General features: G+C 47.0%; 2 protein-coding genes across 2 annotated transcripts in view; both read right to left on the bottom strand.

Annotated features, from left to right (window-relative positions):
• The window catches only part of CLNS1A (chloride nucleotide-sensitive channel 1A), a 368,760-nt gene that overhangs the window by 267,711 nt on the left and 74,574 nt on the right, over nt 1–26,475 (bottom strand). The window lies entirely within an intron of this gene.
• Nucleotides 1–26,475, bottom strand: part of PAK1 (p21 (RAC1) activated kinase 1) — a 76,502-nt gene that overhangs the window by 44,296 nt on the left and 5,731 nt on the right. Inside the window, exon 2 of the mRNA XM_068420812.1 lies at nt 8,140–8,218. The gene's annotated coding sequence lies outside the window, so the exon portion shown is untranslated. The remainder of the gene's footprint in view (nt 1–8,139; nt 8,219–26,475) is intronic.

Genomic DNA, 26,475 nt, shown 5'->3' with positions numbered 1-26,475 from the left:
CCTCCTAACTGAGCTTTCACAGTAGAGCTCCTTTGCTGGTAGAGCATCAGCTCTGTATTTATAATTGTATGCCATCTCGGAAAACGCCCTGTTGTACCTAGTTTATAGTCCCAGTACACACAGAAGTAAGCACAGTGAGTATACTGTGGCAAGGTCTCGCGCTCCTAGACTTCCTTACTTGTACCAAACAGACCGCAGAGCATTCACTAGTCCATTAAGAATCATCATCTTTTCATTTAATGAGCAGCAGTTTGTTTTTAGGAGGTACCATCAGGCCTTTTATCACATCATTTACTCGGATCCCAGTCATACTTACTGTATGTCAGCAGAGAAAAGAAAGCTCTCTAGGACTGGGACAAAGGATCTGCTGTTTCTGCAATATATTACGATGCAACTCCGCATTAGCGCTCAGTTAAATAAAGCTCATGAGCCAAGTGAACTGTTTTTACTCCACTGAATAAAAGGAAACATAAGAACATCACTTATTACAGTAGCAGGCCCATTTAAAGGCAGTATGTAATTAGGAGTAGGAGTTAATAACAGGACCAGAAATAGGAGGCAAGTTTTTCCTCAACATCTTTGTGCAAGTCTTTCTGGGGCATGGATCTTCTTATCTGTGATTCTGTGCTCTTGCTATGATTATCTAAGCAGCTTTAAGTAGGACACATGGATCTTCACTACTACCTATTTAAACCTCATTCTCTCTCAAGAAGCAGCAACGTCGGCTGCAGCCACAAAACCCAATCCAGCGGAGACTGATCAGGCTCCTCCATGCAGCCCTATCAGCATCTGCAGCAAGTGACTTGCTTCTTTCAATCCAATTCTCAGTGGACGAGCATCTACATCATAAAATTAGCAACAATAAGAACTGCAAATTCAGCAGAATTTGGATTTCACTGATGGATGGACTGCCAGCATGCATGTTTTATTCATCTCAAGACTGCTTTGTCAGGATGGTTGCATCTCCCCTCTGTACTTAAAATGCTAAAAATCATTTTATGGTCACTGCTGAGCAGCCAAGAAGCTCTATAGACAGTGTTGTACCATTTCTAAGTGCTAGCCAAAGCTCACCAGATTTCCAAAATGAAGACAACAACCAAAGACTGATGTTCTAGGAAGGCTTATGAGTCAAGGCGTTCTGTTCAGTACAGTATTCCCTCCCATCACTGTAAGTCACCTTGCCGAAGTCCCATGGTTACCTCCCGCTAAGGTCATCAGCATGGGAATTACAGAATCACAGAATCACAGAATCAACCAGGTTGGAAGAGACCTCTGGGATCATCGAGTCCAACCATTGCCCTGACACCACCATGTCAACTAGACCATGGCACTAAGTGCCATGGCCAGGCTTTTCTTAAACACCTCCAGAGATGGTGACTCCACCACCTCCCTGGGCAGCCCCTTCCAATGGCTAATGACCCTTGCTGAAAAGAAATTCTTCCTAATGTCCAACCTGAACCTCCCCTGGTGAAGCTTGAGGCTGTGTCCTCTTGTCCTATCGCTAGTTGCCTGGGAGAAGAGGCTGACTCCCACTTCACTACAACCTCCCTTCAGGTAGTTGTAGACTGCCTCCAGGCTAAACAACCCCAGCTCCCTCAGCCGTTCCTCATAGGTCAGACCCTCCAGACCCTTCACCAGCTTGGTCGCCCTCCTCTGGACTCGCTCCAACACCTCAACATCTTTCTTGAAGTGCGGGGCCCACAACTGGACACAGGATTCAAGGTGCGGCCTCACCAGTGCCGAGTACAGAGGGACAATCACTTCCCTAGACCGGGAAATTAGAATTAGCCTCCCTATGAGAGCACTGCATGCAGCAGAGCAAGATGCACACTTTTCTGATCATCCTTCCTTAATTCCAATAATTAAGACTCAAGGATGTTCTCTACCAGCACACTCTCACAGAGGTTCCTGCTACTACCCATAACCCCAAAGCTTCCTCAGTGTTGAGGCACTCAAACCAATTCTCATTTCAGCATCCACCCCAGGTTACCTGCCCACACTCCCTCCCTCTCCTGTTGTAAATCCAAGGCAAGAGAGTGTACAATGAGCCGTGTTAAATTCCAGACATTTCCTTTGAGCTGAGTTTTCCTCCAGTCCTGGTTATTCTCGTACTGCTGGTATTTGCAGGTGCTGATTCACAGCCTCCCAAGATATGCACGTTTGGCTGCTTTTATTTTTAAGGAAAGTCACTTCAGGTTGGAAATAACTGTTGTTTGTGAACAATCTTCAATGTATATCGAGTTTTATCTGAGGAGCTTAAACTAAAGCCTCAAAGTTTTATCAGTCTCTGTTGCTCTATTAAAATATTATAAAACTGACATCCAAATTTGTGGCTTGCCACTGTGCTAGGTCCCTTTTAGCTTTAAAAATAGAAGTTGGATTTGAGCCTAACATATATATTCTTTAAACTTCTAACACTGTTTGAATTTACATCCCCATAGGTGAAAATTCCCAAGGGTTTCAACCTTTAATACAATTAAAAATCTGCAAAAACCTAATGCTTTGGGTTCTGACAAAGCTGAACCAAGTTACCTCAAATAGAAGCGCTCAAATCCCAAATCACGACTCTTTGAAATGGGCTCTCAAAAGAGCAGCCCTGAGCAAATCAGCCCACAAGTCTGTCATTTTAATATCTTATGTTATCAGCAGACAGCTTCTATCTCAGATCCGAGATGTTGTACTGCCTCCAGCCCCTGCTCCGCTGGCTCCTAACCTTCTCTCCCCCACGGAGCATCTGTATTCTGGATATTTCCTTGGAGATTCATTAACTGCTCCTTCCTCGAAGGCTGACATTATTGGCATTTTTCTCAGACTACATTTCTGAGCGTTTAAAAGACCTGTCACGACACAGAAATAAATAAATACAGAATAATATCAATTCATCATTCTCTCTGTCAAGACATCGCATGTAAAGAGAAGACCTAAGTTTGGGCTAATGTCTTTAAAGACCATTTTCTGTCTTGCATGTCTGTATATAATTTACGTAGCACTTCACACTGTCTTAATGCCAGTGTCCTCAGAGGGAGAGGGTGAATTAGCATATTGGTATCTCTAATTTAGGAGGCAATTAGACCAATAACAACAAACCACAGAATCACAGAATCACAGAATCAACCAGGTTGGAAGAGACCTCTGGGATCATCGAGTCCAACCATTGCCCTGACACCACCATCTCAACTAGACCATGGCACTAAGTGCCATGGCCAGTCTTTTCTTAAACACATCCAGAGATGGTGACTCCACCACCTCCTGGGCAGCCCCTTCCAATGTCTAATGACCCTTGCTGAGAAGAAATTCTTCCTAATGTCCAACCTGAACCTCCCCTGGCGAAGCCTGAGGCTGTGTCCTCTTGTCCTGTCGCTAGTTGCCTGGGAGAAGAGGCCGACTCAAAACAATCTAGTTAGAATTCTATTTTAATTAAAAATCAGTCAAATAATCCCATTATCCCGAGGACCGCCTTAGGCGTGGTTCCAATCCAGCACATCTTTTTTTAATCTTTTAGTTCCACACCCAGAAAGTGATTGAAAAAACACTGTAAACTACCAGAATGGCCCTTTCTGCACAACAAGCTCCTCTCCCAATTGGAATATAGTGAAATATATAGTGAAATGTATTCCTTCTCCCAGGAAGACAGTGAAATAAATGTTCCAGTGTCAGTCAGTTGCTTGCTAAGCCGCTAAAAAAAAAAAAGAAAGAAAACCAGTAAAATAAAGGAAGCATCCAACTCAGGCCAACAAATACAATTTTCCTGTTCTTCACCCCACGACTTACAAACATCACCTCAAAGAGTGCCTCTTATCTCCTCCTACTTCCACCCTTTGCCTCCTTTCTCAAAAACTAACACGCGCCTCTTCCACAGCTGCACAGTTTACGTGCTTTTATTTTAAAAAAGAAAAAAAAAGAGAGAAAAGGAGTATTTCAAAAATCATCTTTCATTTCTGGATTTGCTCTCACATGCTCTGTGGGGCCCTGCTGCATAACAAGCATTTTATCTGCAGGAGACAGCAGCAGCACAAGCCGGTACAGCTGCCAGAGCCGGTTACCTGGACGTGTCGCTGAACTGGGGTCCAAGGGAGGACAGAATCATACAATCACAGACTGGTTTGGGTTGGAAGGGACCTTAAAGATCATCTAGTTCCAACCCCCCTGCCACGGGCAGGGACACCTTCCACTAGACCAGGTTGCTCCAAGCCCCATCCAACCTGGCCTTGAACACTGCCACGGAGGGGGCAGCCACAGCTTCTCTGGGCAACCTGGGCCAGGGTCTCACCACCCTCACAGGAAAGAATTTCTTCCTAAGATCCCATCTAAATCTCCCCTCTTTCAGTTTAAAACCATTCCCCCTCGTTCTGTCACTCCATGCCCTTGTAAAAAGTCCCTCTCCGGCTTTCCTGTATCCCTTCAGGTACTGGAAGGTGCTAGAAGGTCTCCCTGGAGTCTTCTCTTCTCCAGGCTGAACAGCCCCAACTCTCTCAGCCTGTCTCCAGAGCAGAGGTGCTCCAGCCCTCTGAGCATCTTTGTGGCCTCCTCTGGACTCGCTCCAACAGCTCCATGTCCTTCTTCTGTTGGGGGCCCAGAGCTGGACGCAGTACTGCAGGGGGGGTCTCACGAGAGCGGAGCAGAGGGGCAGAATCCCCTCCCTCGCCCTGCTGGCCACGCTGCTGGGGATGCAGCCCAGGACACCGTTGGCTTTCTGGGCTGCCAGCGCACGTTGCCGGCTCATGGTGAGCTTCTCGTCACCCATCACCCCCAAGTCCTTCTCCTCAGGGCCGCTCTCAACCCATTCTCCGCCCAGCCTGGATTTGTGCCTGGATGGCAGAAGGAGCAGGGCCAAGGTGAAGTGTGTAGTACAGCAGAGAGTGTGCAGGTATAAACAGATGTATATCCACATACACATATACCCACACGTGTATGTGCACATGTGTGTATATAACTTGCACCACCCAAGGAACTCACCTATTTTGTTTACTCCCGGACAGTGAGTACGCATCATCTGACCATTTATAAAACGTTATCCTCAAGTGATACAAAGTACAAAAAAAAAACCCAACCTGTAAAAAGCTGTAAAGCCCAACAGCCAGCTCTGAATTCATCCAATTTGGTATTAGACACTGCCTAGTTACTTCTGTAAGGACGCATACACCAGATCTTGTTTCTACTGACTTCAATGCATAGTAATTTAAAAAATAAATAAACCAACCCCCAGAGGCATATAAACAAGGTTGTTGCCCAAGTCCACATTGACCTCATGCATACAGGTCATTCAGCCACCACCACTCACTGTATGGAAATACACTTAGGAATTAAATGAGAAAAGATCACCATGACACTTCTTCAACACATTTCCTCTTCTAAGACACTTGTGGGAGGGAAGGCCAGGCAGCTCAGAAAAGGTTAACCTCACAATTTCCCTCAGGCTTGTGCTGAAGAAAGAAAGGGATTCAAGGTCTTCCAATTCCAGAAACAGAAATCCTCCTCTGCGGAAGTTTTATTCTACCAGGTCACCACACAGAAGACAGTGGTGGTCCCCAGCCATCTCCTTCACCACTCCTTATCCTGCTGAGCCCTCTAGTCTGCCAAACTCAAACTCCAAACGCCTCTGGCTTATTGGGAGGTGGAGAAGATGCCGACAGACAACATTAATAAAGATTCTGAACCACTTGGACTATCATTAAGTTATATATTTTTAGCATTTGAGTGTAGAAGACCAAGGAACTGGTGGGTAGAAACAGCTTTCGCTCATCCTGGTATTTAGTAGTAAGACTGAACTTCAGCTGTGAAGCCTTCTTGCCTCCTCCACTGGAGGACATCAGGCAGGATGGTTTCAGTGTGTCAATAATGAACGTCATTATGATGACGTGGGAAGATTTTCCTTATTACAGGCTTTCCACAGCCTTAAACTTTGAGCAAGTCTGCCTGAAGAGACAAAAGCTCACTCCCTGCTGCTAGGACAGGGGGTAGACCCAGAGCAGTTGCCATGAATATGTAGAAGCGGTGGGCAAATGTTTCTTTGCCCCTCCTCACCTCCAAAAGAACAGTTGGAACAACTTTTAGACTTTTACACTCAAGAAGAAAATCATTACAAAGCAGCAAGGTCTTTCTTTTAACCTGGCAAATTTTGAGAGTAGAGTCAAAAAGCCAGAGCAACTTGGCTTTGCACACATGCAGGACTAAGCACGGCCACCCAACACCGAACCGTGCCGCAGTCCTGCGGGATGAGGATCACCGCTGTGCTGCAGCTTGGTGGTCACCAGGGCCAAACCCCATCTCACCTGCACACACAAACCCAGCGCAGAATATTGCGGCATGAGGCCACACGACCATATGGCAGGAGCACCTCTGAAGGCTGACTCATGCAGTTATGTGAGTATGAAGCTGACGGAAGAGAATCATCTAGAATCACAGAATCGTTTTGGTTGGAAAGGACCTTTAAGATCATCGAGTCCAACCGTTAACCCAGCACTGCCAAGGCCACCACTAAAACATGGCCCTCAGCACCACATCTACATGGCTTTTGAATCCCTCCAGGGATGGGGACTCCACCACTGCCCTGGGCAGCCCGTTCCAGTGCTTGGCAACCCTTTTGGTGAAGACATTTTCCCTGATCTCCAATCTAAACCTCCCCTGGCGCAACTTGAGGCCGTTACTTGGTTTGAACCTTTCCTATACCATTAGTGCTTGCACTAATTACGACAGCCAACAGCAGCAGTCACTCTGATGGGAGGGCTGAACAAAAGTGACACAGCTGTCAACCGCATTCAAAGAACCAAATCCTTAAGAGTTCATCATTTTGGGGCCAGAACACAATCCATCCACAAGATCCACGGGCTTGCAGCTTTCCTTGGGCAGAATGCTTCAGAGAGTGAGTACAGCTGACGCAGACGTTACAAAACTAAGCGTTTCCCTGTTTCTCAGGGGGATTTAAACAGCAGGTGAGTGGGGCTGGTCTGTGGGACGTGACCCTTTCTTATTTCAGCTATTTAGATGCAAATTGTTCCCCCTCCTTCCCCCTCTCAACACCATCTGTTAGCCCAGAGGTTTAGACTGTGCCTAGGGTGTAGGTTTTGGGGGAGGGGTATATAGAGAAAGCACTGAGAAAATTTCAGTTGATGCCCCTATTTCCTCTGAGGCACAGTTTAGGGAAGGAAAAAAAAAATCACTTTGCAATACTCTTAAATTCCAAGAGGACTTTTCTCTCACTCTACTGCACTTTTCCTACTGACACCATGGATTTCCTACCCTAGAAAGCATTCCTTTTCCAGCTTTTGGCCAACAAGCAACTTTATATAGTGACACTTACAGCAGGTTGCTATGGTGTTAGCATAGGGCACGAGCTGGTATTGCAGGAAGTATCAAAGATTCAAGGAATTAAAGACTTAAAAAATAATGATGAAGTCCTTCACCACAAGGTGCAGTATTTAATGTTCTTTTAGTGCTAGAGAAGCTACCTCATCTCTGTCTGACATTCCCCAGTGAATAGCAACGTACTTTCAAGAACTGTTGAGAGATTTGATCCATTAAACACTTCACCCAGGGCTCTGGATTCTTCGTAAAGGAAAAATTATGGGTGACGGCACAGAGTACAGTTTCAGGAAGCTTGAAGACGATGCAGTATGGGGAGGGGTGGCTGACAGACTAGATGGGTGTGCTGCCACTCAGAGGGATACGGACAGGCTGGAGAAATGTGCCAACACCAGCCTTCAACAAAGGAAAATGCAAAGATCTGCTGCTTGGGAGGAATAACACCCGGCACCAGCACAGACTGGGAGCCAACGAGCAGAAAAGCAGCTCTGCAGAGAAAGACCTGGGAGTCCTGGTGGACATCAAGTTGACCATGAGCCTCCAAAGTGCCTTTGCAGCAAAGGAGGTCAACAGCATCTGGGCTGCATTAGGAAAGACACTGCCAGCAGGTCAAGGGAGGTGATCCTTCCCCTCTGCTCAGGGCTGGTGAGACACATCTGGAGTGCTCGGCCAAGTGATCACCTCCCCAGCACAAGAGAGACATGGACATACTGGAGAGAGTCTAGCAAAGGGCCATAAAGATGCTGAAGGGACTGGACCATCTGACCTACGAGGAGAGGCTGAGAGAGCTGGGACTGGAAAACGTCGGCGGAGGAACTTTTCAATGTACATAAATACCTGATGGAGGTGTAAAGAAGATGGAACCAGGCTCCTCTTGGTGGTATCCAGCAACAGGACAAGAGGCAATGGGCACAAACTGAAATACAGGAAATTCCATTTAAATGTAAGAAAGAGGCGGGGAAAAAAACCAAAGAAACAAAAACTTTTTTCCTAGGGGGGGTGGGAAACCAAACCACAGAATAGGTTGCCCAGAAATATCACAGTTTCCATAACTGAGGGTGTTCAAATCCCCCCTGGACGTGCCCCTGAGCAAACGCTTCCAGCTGCCACCACTTTAAGCAGAGAGGATTGGACTAGACTATCCACAGAGGTTCCAACCTCACCAATTCTGCAATTACCAGCCACAAAAAGTGGCAGGGAGGCTCTAAAGGAGAGAGACACAACATCATTCAAACTGCTTATCCGAAGCAAGTGGTTTTAGTCAACGGCATCCAAGGCCCCAGTTTAGAACCTCTCCTATGGAGACAGGCTGAAAGAGTTGGGGCTGTTCAGCCTGGAGAAGAGAAGGCTCCGGGGAGACCTTCTAGCAGCCTTCCAGTACCTGAAGGGGCTACAGGAAAGTGGGAGAGGGGCTTTTTACAAGGGCATGGAGTGATAGAATGAGGGGGAACAGTTTTAAACTGCAAGAGGGGAGATTGAGATTAGTTATCAGGAAGAAATTCTTGACTGTGAGGGTGGTGAGACACTGGCCCAGGTTGCCCAGAGAAGCTGTGGCTGCCCCCTCCCTGGCAGTGTTCAAGGCCAGGTTGGATGGCGCTTGGAGCAACCTGGTCTAGTGGAAGATGCCCCTGCCTGTGGCAGGGGGGTTGGAACTAGATGATCTTTAAGGTCCCTTCCAACCCAAACCATTCTGTGATTCTATGATTCTAAAACAAATTAAAAGAGGTGATAAGTGACAAGCAGAAAATCAGTGGAAGAGTTGGGATCAGTACTACAGCACCCTCATTTTGAGTTTTAACTTGTGGAGTACAGTCCTGGTACTCGGGAGATGCAAGCTCTTGTCCCAGTTCTCACACAGACTTCATCGGTGATCTTAGAGGCACAAGAGCTGGGGGGGAAAGTGCGAGTACTTCTTGTTTGCTCTGCCCTCCTCCAATCAGTCAATCACCTCTTTAAAGGAAAGGCAATTCAGCTAGTTACAGAGCACACAGGAAGGCAAAAATCCCTTCCAGGTGCTTCTGCAACTTCAGTTACCACAAGAAACTCATTCTCAGTTAAGAAAAAAGAAAAAGAGAACTGCATATGTAATCCTGATGGGAAACTTAATGGCAGAGGGTAAAGGGCGGGATGGAGGGATGGGAAAACCCTTCCTCCCCCTTGGAGCCCAGATGAGGGGACAGAAGAGCCCTCCCTAGCTTGAAGTATGAAGAGGCAGAGACCATCTATAAGGGGTAGTGGGGAAGGAAGAAAACACAGTGTGGGCTTCGCAGCCTCAGCTGCAGCTGAGCAAGTTCATAGGCTGCCCTCGCACAACATTCAAGGCTGACACCAAGATGGGTTCAGGCAGACTTTAATGATGACGCTCCACTGAGATGACGGAAGGGAGCTCTTACTTCATCTGGGAAGACTTCTGCCAGGTAAGGTTTGCACAGCAACATTTTTTAAAGGGTTTTGGGCCTTTTGCTTTTTTTTTAAAGGGATATTGTTTTGGTTTTTTGAGTGCTGCCAACACAAACACAACATTTTCCTCTTGCACAGACAGAAGAGGCCAGAACAACATATGATCTCACCTACTTGGTGACAGTCAGGAGCTTCAGGTACCTACTTCCAAACCACTAACTTCTAAACTATATGCAATTCATTATCTCGTACTGGAAAGCAATATTCTGACAAAAGTTGCGAGCATTTCATAGAAACATTTTCGTAAAAAAAACCCAAAACAATTATCTCAACAAACAATGTTTCAATAAATTTGTGCTGATATTTTGAAAGAATTCCAAGCTTTCATTTTAAAATAAAAGGGGTTATATTTTCTCCATTTATGAAAAGTAGAGTTTTCACGACATCAGCGTTTGCCCTACAGAATGAGTCTTCTTTGTGCACTGCTCTAAATCACCAGCTAATTTCTTTTTCCAGATCTCTGGCATTTCATCAGCATTACTGAGAATCTAAAGAACAGTTACTGGAAGTGTTTTTATTTAACCAACTTGTTCACAAAAAACAGGTTGCCCAGAGAAGCTGTGGCTGCCCCCTTCCTGGCAGTGTTCAAGGCCAGGCTGGATGGGGCTTGGAGCAACCTGGTCTAGTGGAAGGTGTCCCTGCCCGTGGCAGGGGGGTTGGAATTAGATGGTCTTTAAGGTCCTTTCCAACCCAAACCAGTCTGTGATTCTATGATAAATCCAAGCGCATGTATAAATTTTAAGGGCTGCAATCCTGCAGTTTGAACTGTAACACAAGATAACAGGCACCAATTCTCAGTCTCCTTGACTTTAAAAAGACAGAAAGGTCATCTGTGATAGCTAAGGGGTACTTGGCCTTAATGCCAGCAAGCCACCCCCTGAAAACAGCAGGAGTCTGGCCCGAATTAGGATTTCAGGATTTATCCCACAATGCCCTGTAACACTGCCCACACAGTACTACCTGACAGCTTCTGAAAATTGGCAAAATGCGAAGGACGTGCCGGCAACATCCGAGATGAGGTTTCCGAGGGTGAGTTTTGTAACAATTGAACTCACCCAATATGTGAACGGGGTTTTTAGCACACTGATTTCAAAAGCACAGTGGCTACAAACACGTCTCCAAAAGCTACTCAATGCCAAACAAACCAGACTTCTAAAAACAAAAAACACACAAAGCAGTTGCATCCAGGACATCAGTGAAGTTGTGCAATGATCCCCCACATTTGGTTCCCTCCTATTAGTAGTGATTAGATAAGTAAGACCAACAACAGAGAGATGCTTTTCTAGAACCTCTTTCCAGCACCACTTCCCAAATTGGTGGGTATCTTCTCCCACAGATAGAAGTGAGAATGGGTATCTTCTCCCACAGGTATCTGGGTATCTTCTCCCACAGATAGAAGTGGGAATGGGGGGTATCTTCTCCCACAGGTACCTGGGTATCTTCTCCCACAGATACCTCCAGAACAGCCCTAGAATAACTACTGCCACCCCCAGCACAACCTGGGACAAGGTGGATGGATTTACAGCCAGGAAGCATCGAGATCCAAGAGCCAATTGCTGCCCACTCGGTGCCTTTATGCCCAGATCTAACAGCACGGATGCTCAGGAAACCAGTCTGCTGTTGGCTGATGGTCTTTCCCATTCCTGTTCCACACTCTCATCTGGTCAATATTTGCTTAGTTAAGTATATGCCAGAGTTGAACGTTTCCCCTGAGGGAAACATGGCTATGAGCTCTCTTTAACCCCATCCAACCTCTTCCTGGAGGGAGTCAAGCAACACCCAGTTCATGTATTCCACAAGCCAAGGGCTTCGTGCAGTATCGCTGCTCTGAGCAGGGGGCCTGGACCTGCCCAAACTGAAGTCACTGAATTTCACTGGCAACAGCACAGGGTCTGAAGGAAAGAAGACTTTCTCTTGGTTGAGGAGTATCAAGTTAGGGATCATTTAGACAAACTGGATCCCCACAAATCTATGGGCCCTGACGGGATGCATCCATGAGTGCTGAGGGAGCTGGCAGATGTTATTGCCAAGCCACTCTCCATCAACTTTGAAAGGTCATGGAGAACAGGAGAGCTGCCTGAGGACTGGAGGAAGGCCAGTGTCACTCCAGTGTTCAAAAAGGAGGACCCAGGCAACTACAAGCCGGTCAGCCTCACCTCCATCCCTGGAAAGGTGATGGAAGAGCTCATCCTGGATGCCATCTGGATGCATGTGGAGGAAAAGGAGGTTATCAGGAGCAGTCAGCATGGATTCACCAAGGGGAAATCATGCTTGACCAAGCTGATGGCCTTCTATGAGGACATGACCAGCGGGGTAGATGAGGGGAGAGCAGTGGATGTCATCCACCTTGACTTCAGCAAGGCTTTTGACACTGTCTCCCACAACATCCACATAGGGAAGCTCAGGAAGTGTGGCTTAGATGAGTGGACAGTGAGGTGGATCGAGAACTGGCTGAATGGCAGAGCTCAGAGGGTTGTGGTCAGCGGTGCTCAGTCTAGTTGGAGGCCTGTAGCTAGTGGTGTTCCCCAGGGGTCAGTACTGGGTCCAGTCCTGTTTAACTTATTCATCAATGATCTGGAGGAAGGAACTGAGTGTACCGTCAGCAAGTTTGCTGATGACACAAAACTGGGAGGGGTGGCTGATACATCAGAAGGCCGTGCTGCCATTCAATGAGACTTGGACAGGCTGGAGCTGGGCAGAGAGGAACCTCATGAAGTTCAACAAAGGCAAGTGTAGGGTCCTGCACCTTGGAGGAATAACCCCATGCACCGGTACAGGTTGGGGGCTGATCTACTGGAAAGCAGCTCTGCAGAGAAGGACCTGGGAGTTCTGGTGGGCAACAAGTTCACCATGAGCCAACAATGTGCCATTGTGTCCAGGAAGGCCAATGGTGTCCTGGGGTGGATTAGGAAGAGTGTGACCAGCAGGTTGAGGGAGGTTCTCCTCCCCCTCTACACTGCCCTGGTGAGGCCACACCTGGAGTAACTGTGTGCAGTTCTGGGCCCCCCAGTTCAAGAAAGACAAGGAACTACTGGAGAGAGTCCAGCAGAGGGGTACGGAGATGGTCAGAGGGCTGGAGCATCTCTCTTATGAGGAGAGGCTGAGGGAGCTGGGTCTGTTTAGCTTGGAGAAGAGAAGACTGAGGGGGGATCTTATCAACTTACAAATACCTTAGGGGCAGGTGTCAAAAGGATGGGGCCAGACTCTTTTCAGTGGTGCCCAGCGACAGGACAAGGGGCGACGGGCACAAACTGAAACATGGGAAGTTTCATCTCAATACGAGGAAAAACTTCTTTACTTTGAGGGTGCCAGAGCCCTGGCACAGGCTGCCCAGGGAGGGTGGGGAGTCTCCTTCTCTGGAAATATTCAAAACCCGCCTGGACACAACCCTGGGCAACGTGCTCTGGGTGACCCTGCTTTGGCAGGGGGTTGGACTAGATGATCTCCAGAGGTCCCTTCCCACCCCAACCACTTTGTGATTCTGTGCGATTCTGCCTGCGGCATCTGATTCTTAATCGGATCCTTTATTTGGATCCCTGGAGGCAGCAGGGGTTGCACATGACAGGACCAACACCTACGGCGCAAGTCCGATCGTATCCCTGTAAATAATCAATGCAGCAACTGGGACCCAGTATGTAAGGATTCGGTACAGCCTCTTTAGCTGTCACAGCAGGTCCCTGACAGCAACCAACAGAAAAAACCCCAAACAAACCAGAAAAAGTTTAAAAGACAGCCAAGGGACAGTGGGTCTTTCAGGGATTGAAACATGAAACATGACTCATTTTGGAGCAAGAGTCAAACTAAACACACGTGCTGCCTAAGAGACAAGACAGGTTCCAATTTAAAAGCAGCACTTAGTTATCAAACGCCAAGAAGACTTCCACAGATTTGTTGTTATACTTGCATTTTACCCTGAAACTGGTCATTTTTAAGACGATCCAAATGCAGAAGGAAAGAAGCCAAACTCAAAAAAAAAAAAAAAAAGAAAAAAAAAGGCAGCAAAAAGAATCCCATAGCTGTCATGTTTATGACTTACGTTCTCTAGACAGGAAATCTTTGGAGCAAGCAAAAGCCTGTCTGCCCTCCACTTCACAAACCCTTGATATCATAGTCATATTTGTAAAATATTGCCTTCTTGAGTGATGCAAATTAAAAGGCATAAGTAATTCTCTGACATATTATTGAAAACCACACACCAACACAAAACAGCAATTTATTGCACGCAAGTCCATTAAACTATTACAGCATAATAAACAGCAGCCACAGGGACACCACTGTCACCGCTGAGCAGAAAACCTTGGGAATTCCTTGTCCCTGGTCCCTGGAGTCTGAGTGAGAGAAGTTGAACTGCTCCTGCTTGGAGCAGGGTTTTGTCCTCCAGAAAGACCGCAGTATTTCAGCTAACACAGCAATTGTCCTGTAATTATCACGCACGCTTTATAGTCAGTGAAACAAAAGGGACCCTCCACCAGGGGAGGTTCAGGTTGGACATTAGGAAGAATTTCTTCTCAGCAAGGGTCATTAGACATTGGAAGGGGCTGCCCAGGGAGGTGGTGGAGTCACCATCTCTGGGTGTGTTTAAGAAAAGACTGGACATGGCACTTAGTGCCATGGTCTAGTTGCCATGGTGGTGTCAGGGCAATGGTTGGACTCGATGATCCCAGAGGGCTCTTCCAACCTGGTTGATTCTTTGATTCTGGGTGACCCTTAACTTCCAAAAGTAATTTTTAAGGCAAAAGCAGCAGAAGGCTTTTCAAACAATGAAAGGACAACGAGAGCAGATTGTGCTTTTATATTGGTCAGTAATGCACTCATCGCAACAACTGTGGCTGAGGATGGTCATGGGAGACCAGGGTTCACAGGCCACACCGAAAGCGGGTTTATTTTCACAGAGGGAAAGCAGTTGTCGACCACTCAGAAAGAGCCCCAAACGAGAAGGCAGGCTGGCAAGCCAGAACAAGACACCCAGCTGGCCCCGCAGCCTAGACAACAGCTTGGTTTTCTGAAGGTTTTTATTTTCCCTTCCTCTTCCGGAGTTAAAGTTGGGATGGTATCAGTTCCTCATTCCCAAACGGAAAGCCCTCTGAGAACAAACCAGATTTCGAAGCTTTCTAACAAGCACGCAGACCACGCCGTCACAGCTTGCTGCTTAACATGTATGTGTGAGCATCCACGGCATCCGCAGGGTAGTCCTGGGAGCAGAGCAGAGCTACAGTTGGATGTTCTCCAGGGATATTTTAGGAGAACAGAATCAAACTGCCACACAAACATAACTGTCAAGTTTCAGTCTAACGTTACAGCAATTTGCTCGACATGTTTTATTTCAGAGGACAGACTGGTGGAGTAATAGTTTGTTGTTATTAATGTGCCCAAGTCCCCTAACGCAGCGTTCGTATCTTTAGTAAGGGACAGGATTCCTTCTTCTTCAAGTTCTACTTTTGATAACAGAAAGCATTACAAGTTCTTCATGCAGCCTGGAAAAAAGATGTGGATAGACTGAGTTTAAGGCAGTTCTTAGTAAGAAAGATGCAGAGGAGCAGAGGATGTCGGGTCCTCTGACTTCTCTTCCAGGAGGCCATTCAGAAAGCCAGCCTGCAAGAAATTTGCTAAATATCAGGGAAACAGGATTTTGCTGCCTCCAACCCCGCAGTATTTAAGAGAGGTCAAATTCTGACCCCTTTTTGAAAAGGCTGCCCAGAAAACATGTGCATGATTAGCATGTTTCTACGCTCCCATCACCAAATCACTGCCTGCCCAGCTCTTGCCCAGGGCACTCTCTGTTTGCAAGCCTTGCAGGCATCTCGCAGCATCCCAGAGAATACACTCAGATGATCCAAGCGCATCAATATGCATTTGGACCATCTGTTAAACCCACCAGGCGTCCACTGTCAGGAGATCCGTAGAGTGGGGAGTCAGTGTTAAGCAGCGAGTATGGTTTCCTCTTCACTATTTCTCTTAAAAGATATTTTGGTCCCATTTCCCACAGAACTGGAATGTCACTTAAAGAGGACTTTTTGCTCACAGCGCCACATGAGCTTTCCGGTTTCAGAGTAGAAGCTGAGCTATCAAAAGACCAAGTCGCTTCTCCATCTTGTTTCCATTATAGAGTGGGGAACTCAATCAGGCTCGTCAAGCTGGAGGAAAGCACCTTCTCCACCAGACAAGGCTTAACGCACATAGGGTTAGAATCTGCCACTACTCAACAGACATGACCGAGGAATCAACCCCTACTCTTGATTTGTTCAAGGTGTTCGTTTAAACCAAAGCAGCCACCTCTAGGAACAAAGACTGGAAGAACAGTTTTGCTTATAGTGAAAGAACCTGTTTTAGTAGAATATTGAGTTTGTTAGACTCTGCCCTGGCATCTGAACTGTGCCTCTTCAAGAGTTCAGAGCAAACAAATCAGTAAAGTTCTGATCTATAAAGTGAGAAGGTTAAAGAGATTACAGACACCTAAACCAACTACAAGAGCCATGTCATTCTGTAACACTGTTCACAAGAATTGAGCTCAGCCTTCAGAAGCCTGTCATCTGGATTATTATTTTTTTAAACATGAAAGGGCTGCATCCCAACACTGAGCTTCAAGCCTAAGAGCAGTTCTGTCTGAAGATGATTGACCATAGCAAAAACCAAGCTAAGGAGTGTGAAAAGCAGCTTCAGATCTACTTGGCAGGTGTAGGATTCCAAGTATTGGCTTGATAACTAGGTTGAGCATCCACAGACAAAGGAGGCACCATCTATAAGTCAGAGGAGCAACAAGTCCCAGTCTACAGTCACATGGAGGCATCAAAAACCTATTTTTTTATCCTCCAACTCTCTGAAGTTCTTTCCTTTCTTAAACACCTGGAAGAAGGGCATTATTTGCCCAGACTTATGAATGCCCCTTCCCTGGCAGTGTTCAAGGCCAGGTTGGATGGGGCTCTGAGCAACCTGGTCTAGTAGAAGGTGTCCATGCCTGTGGCAGGGCGGTTGGAACCAGATGATCTTTAAGGTCCCTTCCAACCCAAACCAGTCTGTGATTCTAGGATTTCTGCTCTATTCCGCTTTACATGGGATTCCCTTTAAGTACAAATTCCCCCTTTCTCTTTAATTTTTTGGCACTATCTTCATGCAGGAAGATATATTTTAAAGACAGCTTGAGTTTGTAAGAACTGCACCTTCCTACTCCGTAAGTAAGACAAAGTGCTCCAAAATCACGCTCTGTGTAGTGACAGAAATAAAGATTTTACCAATTTCCTCAGAGCTCTGCAGAGTCTATGAAAATCATAGAATCATAGAATCACAGAATGATTTGGGTTGGAAGGGACTGTAAAGCCCATCTAGTTCCAACCCCCTGCCACGGGCAGGGACACCTTCCACTAGACCGGGTTGCTCCAAGCCCCATCCAACCTGGCCTTGAACACTGCCAGGGAGGGGGCAGCCACAGCTTCTCTGGGCAACTTGGGCCAGTGTCTCACTACCCTCACAGTAAAGAATTTCTTCCTAATATCTAATCTAAATCTCCCCTCTTTCAGTTTAAACCCATTCCCCCTCGTCCTGTCACTCCTTGCCCTTGTAAAAAGTCCCTCTCCAGCTTTCCTGTAGCCCCTTCAGGTACTGGAAGGTGCTAGAAGGTCTCCCTGGAGCCTTCTCTTCTCCAGGCTGAACAGCCCCAACTCTCTCAGCCTGTCTTCACAGGAGAGGTGCTCCAGCCCTCTGAGCATCTTCGTGTCCTCCTCTGCACTTGTTCCAACAGCTCCATGTCCTTCTTATGTTGGGACTTATCATGTACAATCAAGTCACAAACACCACTGACCCCATCAGCCTCATGGGCTCAGAGTGGTTTCTGAAGAGCAGGCCACACTTCGGCGGGTGACCTCCTAGCCTTGAGGAAGAACACCGTTGTGCCAGTGCAAAGGTGACGGGTTAACGATAGCATCACTTGAGCAGAATCTGTCCCACAGGACAACAGTTACTGCTTATGCATCCCAAGAGAGCACCACTGGAGATATTAGAGGAAATACTGTTGCAGAAACCCACTTGCACACACACAGGCGGAGAAGGAAATGGCACAAAGCTCTCAAACACTACTTTGCTTCCTCTTGTACTAGTTACAGAAAACCCACAGCAGCACAGACTTCGGCATAAATGTTAGCCACTCATGGACGTACCCTGGGCTCCAGGCAGCTTGACATGCCTGCCCATGCTCCAAATCCACCTCCGATGGCAGCGCAGAGCCAGGTGACCGAGATTTCGACGTGACAGCACTATTTCAACAGAAGCTCGAGCGCAGCCCCAGCTTCCTCTAAAAATGAAACGCTTCAGTGAGACAATTCATGCCATTAAAGCCACACAAAGCCTTGAGTCACTTGCTGGGTCACGATCCAGCTGATTCTAAGAATCTGTATGCAGGCTGCTTACCCAGAAATTAACCTACTGCCTTGGAAAGTGTCGCTTCATTTAGAAGAGTGATTACTTACAGCACCTGCTGCTGGCCTCACAGCCTTCAATACGTCAGCTTGTCCAAAATTAATGCTAAGTCTTCTAAAATTATTTACATAAGTAATTAAGGAAAGAACTAAAAAAAGAGTGCTAAATGTGTAACAAAACAATCAGCTGGGTTATCAGCAGCAATTGAAACTATGATTTCCAAAGCAAACAGCATGAGTCAAGGCAGTCAGAGCTGAAGTCGCACAGTCAGTCCTTGCAGCAGACTCTCATCCTCAGCCAGGCATAACAGAAAATGCATTGCCCAGGCTACACACACCAAATTGTGTACGTGCATGACACCACCACCTCAGAAGAGGTGGCCAAGAAGGCCAATGGCATCCTGGCCTCTATTAGGAATAGTGTAGCCAGCCAGTCTAGGGAAGTGATCGTCCCTCTGTACTCGGCACTGGTGAGGCTGCACCTTGAATCCTGTGTCCAGTTCTGGGCCCCGCACTTCAAGAAAGATGTTGAGGTGCTGGAGCGAGTCCAGAGGAGAGCGACCAAGCTGGTGAAGGGTCTGGAGGGTCTGACCTACAAGGAATGGCTGAGGGAGCTGGGGTTGTTTAGCCTGGAGAAGAGGAGGCTCAGAGGTGACCTTATTGCAGTCTACAACTACCTGAAGGGAGGTTGTAGTGAAGTGGGAGTCGGCCTCTTCTCCCAGGCAACTGGCAATAGGACAAGAGGACACAGCCTCAAGCTTCGCCAGGGGAGGTTCAGGTTAGACATTAGGAAGCATTTCTTCTCAGAAAGGGTCATTAGACATTGGAATGGGCTGCCCGGGGAGGTGGTGGAGTCACCATCTCTGGATGTGTTTAAGAAAAGACTGGACATGGCACTTAGTGCCATGGTCTACATGCCATGGTGGTGTCAGGGCAATGGTTGGACTCGATGATCCCAGAGTTCTCTTCCAACCTGATTGATTCTGTGATTCTGTGATTCTGAGAAGCTCCACACAGCAGGAGAACCTTTGCGAAAGAGGTCTCCTGGCTTTAAAGCCACATTACCTGTAGGCTTTCAATCTAAAGCCAAACCCACAGCAGGCCTGTCATGCGAGTGTAGTGCCTCTTGCAGTAATTGAGCGTTTAGGTCAGCAGGCAAAGGAGGGAGGAAGAGAAGAGATGAAAGGAGGACTGAGGAACAGGCTCAGTTCTCAAGGCCTCAGTCCTTCTCCAGAAGTTTCTATTCACACCTACATATGGGGACTCAAAATAAGTTTATGGGCCCTGCTGGGATGCACCCGCGAGTGCTGAGGGATCTGGCAGATATCATTGCGAGGCCAGTCTTGATAATTTTTGATCAGTCGTGGCAACTGGGAGAAGTGTCTGTAGCTGGAGGAAAAGAAATGTCACTCCTAACCTTCAAGAAGGGCAAGGAAGAGGACCCAGGGAACCACAGGCTGGTCAGCATCACCTCGAACCGCTGGGAAGGGGATGGAGTAGCTAATTCTGGAAACCATTTCCAGGCATATTAAGGACAAGAAAATCATAAGCAGCAGTCTCCATGGCTCCACCAAGAGGAAGCCATGCTTGACCAGCGTGATAAACTTCTACAATGAAGTGACTTGCCTGGTAGACTTGGGGAGAGCAGCGGATATCGTCTACCTGGACTTCAGGAAGGCCTTTGACACTGTCTCCCATGAGATCCTCATAGAAAAGCTACTGATGTACAGGCTGCATAAGTAGAGAGTGAGGTGGACTGAAAACTGGCTGAAGGGCTGGATCCAGAGGGTGGCGATTAGTGTCACGAAGTCTAGTTGGAGGCCACTCACTAGCGGTGTACCCCAGTGGGGTCCAGCCTGTTTATCATCTTCATTAACCATCTAGAAGATGGGGCAGTGTACCCTCAGCCAGTTTGCAGATGACACCAAGCTGGGAGGAGTGGCTGATACACCAGAGGGTCTTGCTGGTACACCAGAGGGACCTCGACAGGCTGGAGAAATGGGCCAGCAAGAACCTCATGAAGTTCAACAAAGAGAAGTGCAAAGTCCTGCACCTGGGCAGGAACAACCCCAGGCACCTATATATGCTGGGGGACAACCAGATGGAAAGCAGGCTAGCAGAAATGGACCTGGGGGCCCTGGTAGACACCAAGTTGAACAGGAGCCAGCAATGGGTCCTTGCAGCCAAGAAGGCAAATGGGATCCTGGGCTGCATTAGACAAAGTATTGCCAGCAGGTCAAGGGAGGGATCCTTCCTCTCTGCTCAGCACTGGTGAGGCCACACCTGGAGTGCTGGGTCCAGTGCTGGGCTCCTCAGTACAAGAGAGACATGGATATACTGGAGAGAGTCCAGCAAAGGGCCACAAAGATGCTGAAGGGACTGGAGTATCTCTCCTATGACAAAAGGTTGACAGAGCTGGGACTGTTCAGCCTAGAGAAGGCTCAAGGGGGATCTCATCACTGTATATGGGGAGGGCGCACCTACAGGGTGGGTGCAAAGCAGATGGAGCCAGGTTCTTGTCAGTGGTGCCCAGTGACAGGACCAGAGGCAACAGACACAGACAGAAACACAGGAGGGTCCTTCTGAACATCAGGAAACACTTTTTCACTGTGAGGGCACTGGCACAGATCGCCCAGAGAGGCTGTGGAGTCTCCATCCTTGGAGATATTCAAAAGCCATCTGGACAAGGTCCTGGGCAACTGGCTCTGAGTGTCCCTGCTTGAGCACAGGGGCTTGGACCAGATGAGCTCTGGAGGTCCCTTCCAATCTCACCCAGTTTGATTCTATGAGACACGTACCTTAACGTGCACAGGCATTGAGAAGAGCCCTTACAATGGTTTCAAAAGGCAGTGCAAATCTTTACCTTTTTCGTAACTACCAAATGCATGTTTTTATTCTGTTTGAAAAAACAATGAGATTTCAGTAATGGTAACTGAGATGTTGCATGCTTCCTTCCAGGAGAAGGAAGAGTTCAGAATTAAACATCAAAGCCTTTACCACCCAGGTCTGTCTGTCCGAAGAGTCAGCCCACTCGCTTGTGTGCCCAGAACTTGGAAGCAATTCAAATTTGGGGGCTTATTTCTGTTCCTAATCAAGACAGAGGTTACTTGCAAAACTTCAGCTGGGATCTTAAAACCTCCTTCATGCATTCAGAAGGACTTTTTTCAGCAGCTTGAAAACATTTAACAGACTGTGCCTGCTTCCTCCCCTGACCCATATATATCAAGCTATAAAAGCTGCAAGTGGCCTATACAAAAAGGTTTGCCTTTTAGGAGGTGGAACAAAGAACATAACATTCCTGTCTGAGTGCAACAAACCCGCTTTGAACAAGGTTTCGAAAGGTCGCAGTCATTACAGCCTCCCAGAACTAGAGGCACCCAGTTGCGATTCAAGCTCATCTCTTTCAAGCCCAAAGGCTTGGCTAAGTTTGCAGGTCTTTCGGGGACACTAAGCAAAGTACTGGAGTGCCTCAGCTCCAGACACTGGCTCCAGTCTCTCAAGCCAAAGAAAACAAAGTAAAACTCGAAGTATTGAGGTTTAGGAGATCTGTGCGGGCAAAATCTCACTTCACCCATCACTTTACAGCTGTGCAGCAGTCCAGAAAGCATCACACTTCATATTATTCCTTAGGATGCTATTTCTTTGCTTATGGCTTATGTATTCAAGCATCTTCTAATCCGTGCAGCTTTCAAAAAGAATCAACTATCTGCTGTTTCACTGCACAATGAATTACCAAATGCTTGGGATAAAGAAATACCCTGAAATAGTTTGGGAAGAGAAAATGAGCAAGAGTTTCTGCCGAAAAGGATAACGCTCCTGCCCCCTTGGCCAACTCTTTCTGCCTATACTAGAGGGTCATAAGATTTCAGGATCTTTTTCTAAATTTGAAGCAATGCACAGAAAACAACCCTCCATAAAACACTACTCGGTGATGAAATGTTACTAATGTGAGTGAAGGAACATCTTCTGCCAGATAACACAGAATACCTGACGGTGCACAATAGCTCTGCCACCCACGTATAAAATGAGGACGTAGTTTAAGTGAGTTGAGAAAGGTCACGCAAGCTTACAGCAGAGGAGAAACACCATGTGGGTTTCCAGACTCCTGTCCTGCTCTGGTTCTGGGTTTTCTGTTTCCACCCTCCAACCCCCTGCTAATTTTGCAAGTGACTCCAGAGCAAGGCACAGATCGGGGACCTGCCAGCCGGGCCAGGCTGCCAGGCAGAAGCTGCTGGGTCTGGTACCACCCTCAGAATGGAAACAGTGCAGAGAGCAGAGCAGGAGCTGGCAGCACTCTGCCATCCTTACCTGTCTCCTGGGCAACTTCCCCGATCACAGACATCGGCACTGCTCACTATCTTTTTCCTTTCCTCCTGAATGAACCTCACAGCTTTGTTCCTGGTCCAAACTATAAAGTGATTACAACACTTTACCCTACTGCCTATAGGCACAAGTGGCATGAAGCAGAGATTTGGATCCCTGCTCCTGGCAAAGCTTATGGTGTCCTTGTTCTGACCACCAATACCAGGGATGTGATTTTCATTTCAGGCCTCTGTCTCAGAAAACCATTTCACCATCAGGAATTTCTCTAGAGTTTCTGCACTCCGAGATGCTTAAAGCCCTCGGCACGTCCCCTCAGATTTACACAACTGACACTGACCTTGTTCCTCGCTTCCCAGTTCAAGAAAGATATGGAACTACTGCAGAGAGTCCAGAGAAGGGCTACAGAGATGATCAGAGGACTGGAACATCTCTGATACGAGGAGAGGCTGAGGGAGCTGGGTCAGTTTAGTCTGGAGAAAAGCAGACTGAGGGGGGATCTTATCAACACTTACAAATACCTTAGGGGTGGGTGTCAAGAGGATGGGGCCAGACTCTTCTCAGTGGTGCCCAGTGACAGGACAAGGGGCAACGGGCACAAACTGAAACATGGGAAGTTCCATCTGAATATGAGCAAAAACGTCTTTCTTTTGAGGGTGCCAGAGCCCTGGCACAGGCTGCCCAGGGAGGGTGGGGAGTCTCCTTCTCTGGAGACATTCAACACCCACCTGGACGCAACCCTGTGCAACGTGCTCTGGGTGACCCTGCTTTGGCAGGGGGTTGGACTAGGTGACCTCCAGAGGTCCCTTCCAACCCCAACCAGTCTGTGATTCTGTGACATTAGGCTGATGTGCTTGTTTACATTGCTCTGCTGAACAGCTGAAAAACACCTCTCTATTCCAACCAGCTTATTTTTACCCACCTCCTTGCGATCTGCTCCTCCAAAATGTTTCCTCCTTTCATAGGAGACTGGTCCATCAGCTGTGTACAACTGTAAAGCCCCAGCACCACCAATTACTTCTCATCAATTTTAAGTCCTAAACACTTTTCAGATTGATGGCATGAACTGTCACTTCAATAAAACGTTAAGAGTTGAGCATCAAAACCCTCCTTTGATTCATGTAAGATGACTTATTTTGACAAGAGAACCCAAACTTCTAGACACTCTCTAGAGACAGCTCTCAGGGCAGAGAACAGAGGTGTAACAAAAGCAACACAGACCTCACTCAGCGGCATCAGTGTTTGAGCCTGGATTAACACAGCAAAAAGGAAAGGTATCTGCCCTTTGTATCACTGGATGCAATAAACAGACACACCAAACCTCTCCAGGGTTTTGGCTTCAGAAAAAATAATTGCCAGCCACCACCGGGTTCAGCAGGACACCACGAGGTCGCAACTGTGCAGTCTATCAACGGTTTGGCTTCGACACCACACTGAGATTTTGATAGCAGGGTGGTAAAATTACCTCCAGTACGTGAGACTTTCTGAAAGGAAAGTCTCCTTTCTGAAAAGGACGCTCACTTCAGCCACTGTAAACAAGCAGCAGATGCTAACGACATGCCAGGTCTGACTCATAAAATTCATTAGCATCTTAAACAGAGTTTGTGGTTTGTTTTTCATATTTCTCTTTGTGCACAGCGAGAGAGATCCTCTTTTATTTACATGCCCCGCTTCCAGTACTGCAACAACTGAGTTTTAACAACTTTATCACTTCTTTCTTCATAAGAGAAAAAAAATAAACAAACAAAAGACCATGCACACACCCTGGATTTTCCCTCCTTAATGATACAGAAACATTTTACTCATCTGCTCCCTGTCCTTTTCAGGTTTTACAACTGAAATAAAATTTTAGTTGACAGCGTTTAAAAAACTAAACCAAGAAATACACAACCACCTCTAAAAGGTTCGTTTGTGACTTCCAGCGCAGTTTGTTTTCATTCTCAAAGACTCAGAGAACCACCTTGACCCAATCCCACTAGCATCGCCGTTAAATCCGAAGCGACTCAGCTGGCTGGCGGGGACCACACTTTGACTGAAACAGGCCCTCCTGTTCCAAGGTGATGGATGAACCAAGTGTTGCAATATAACACCCTGGCACCGGGCATGGTGGTAGAAGACATCTGAGCTAGCATTAAGCCATGGCTGAAAGGGCTCAGAAGCAGATTCACGTCCCATTTGGCTACTCCCACTACAGGGACAACAACCTCAGGCAGAGCTGCAACCGCCACCCCTGTACCTGTCCAGAACCACAAATTAGTAGCCCAAAATAAAGCTGTGAGGAGGCAGTTGCTTTGCATGGGTTCAATCTCTCCAGCTGTCAGCCAGCCTGGAGCAAGTCCCACAGGTAGAGAGAACTGAGAGATCAGAATCAGGCGTCCCATCGGTGAGGTAACCGATTTCGCTGGCCTCTTCATCAGTCCCTCAGGGCTGTTTTCACTCTCTCACGAGAATCTGGGATATAGTTATGTAAAACAGATTCCTCACCCTTAATTAAAATAAAGTTCACATGCACACCCTGCTGAAGGCAGCATTTAAAAAAAAAAAACAACAATCACTTCTATGAGGGGTAAGTCACTTATAATTTAAAAGAAATATCTCATTGTGCACACAAGGGAGTGTCAAATGCTTGCCAGCCACCTGGGTAATCACTTCCTATGAAAATCTGCGGAGGAGAGCCCTGGGGGAAGGAAGGGTCATGCAGACTCTCTTGCAAATGCAACGCAGGTGGGATCTGCCCTGCACGGGTGATAGCTGCAAAGCCTGCCCCCAAATTCTACCTGTTGTGTGGCCACAAGCACCAACTCTTCTCCACTGCACTAGTATGCTCTTACACCTGTTTTAAAATCAAAGCCCACCTTGTTTTATCAAAAGTTCCCTGCTGTAATAGCATGGGAGCTGATGGATGTTTCATATTCAGCTTTACCTGCTGACTTCATCCTTTAAACCTCACCCATGTCCCTCCCCTCCTTCCCAAAAGGAAGAGTCCCAGCCATGTGAGCTTCTCCTTGGAAGGCAGCCCATTTCTTTGACCCTTTTAGCTGCCTTTTTGCAACGCCACTGTGTCCTCCTGGAGACACGGAGACCAGAACTGCACTTCACACACAAGATGAGGGTGCATCAAGCTTTTATACCTAAGCAAAATGATACCCTTCATCCCTTTCCTGGTGAGGATGGTGGCTTTTTTGGGTGCTACTGCTGCGACGTTTCCCTCTCCATCCTGAAAAGTGAAATCATCCTCAATTTTTTCTTCCTATTATTCATGCGGCTTTCAAACTATAAAATAACCTTTCCTCCAAACTTGTAGGAGCTTCAGATCTTGATAGAAATTTTCTGAAAATCCAAATATATTGCATCACACAGAATCACACAGAATCAACCAGGTTAGAAGAGACCTCAGGGATCATAGAGTCCAACCGTTGCCCTGACAAACTGCATCCACTTTAACTTTTTCTTACTGACACCCCACAGAACTTCATGGGGTAGGGCAGCAGGATTTTCATTTTCAGAAGCCACACTGACTCTTTCCCAACAGTTAACATTGACCTACGTATTCAGAGATCCTTATTACAGACTTTTCCACTCCTGGTAGCGTGACTCTCTGGTGTGCTGTTCTCAGGATCCCCTCTAGAGCCCTTTTTATGGATGGGAATTACATTGGCAACTCCCCAGTCCTCTGGCACAGCGGCCGTCTGTAGAGATAAATTATACAGCTTGGCCAGCAGTTCTGCAGTTCCACATTCAAGTTCCTCAGGACTCTTGGTTGAATGCCATCCAGTCTTGGTCACTTATTAACATCTAACTTACATATTTGGTCCAATTTTTCCTTTTGTATTTATCTCAAATTAGTTTCTCTGATCTATGGGCTACAAAAATTGCACTTGCTGTGGGAATGGCCCCAATACCTTCAGCAATTAAGATTTTATATTGTCTGCTATGGCTTTATCAACTCCAAGTAACCTTTTTACACCTTTGCCATCAAGCACTC

Source organism: Nyctibius grandis, chromosome 2, assembly GCF_013368605.1.
Source record: "Nyctibius grandis isolate bNycGra1 chromosome 2, bNycGra1.pri, whole genome shotgun sequence".
NCBI lineage: Eukaryota > Metazoa > Chordata > Aves > Nyctibiiformes > Nyctibiidae > Nyctibius > Nyctibius grandis.
This window is presented reverse-complemented; position numbering and strand designations above follow the sequence as displayed.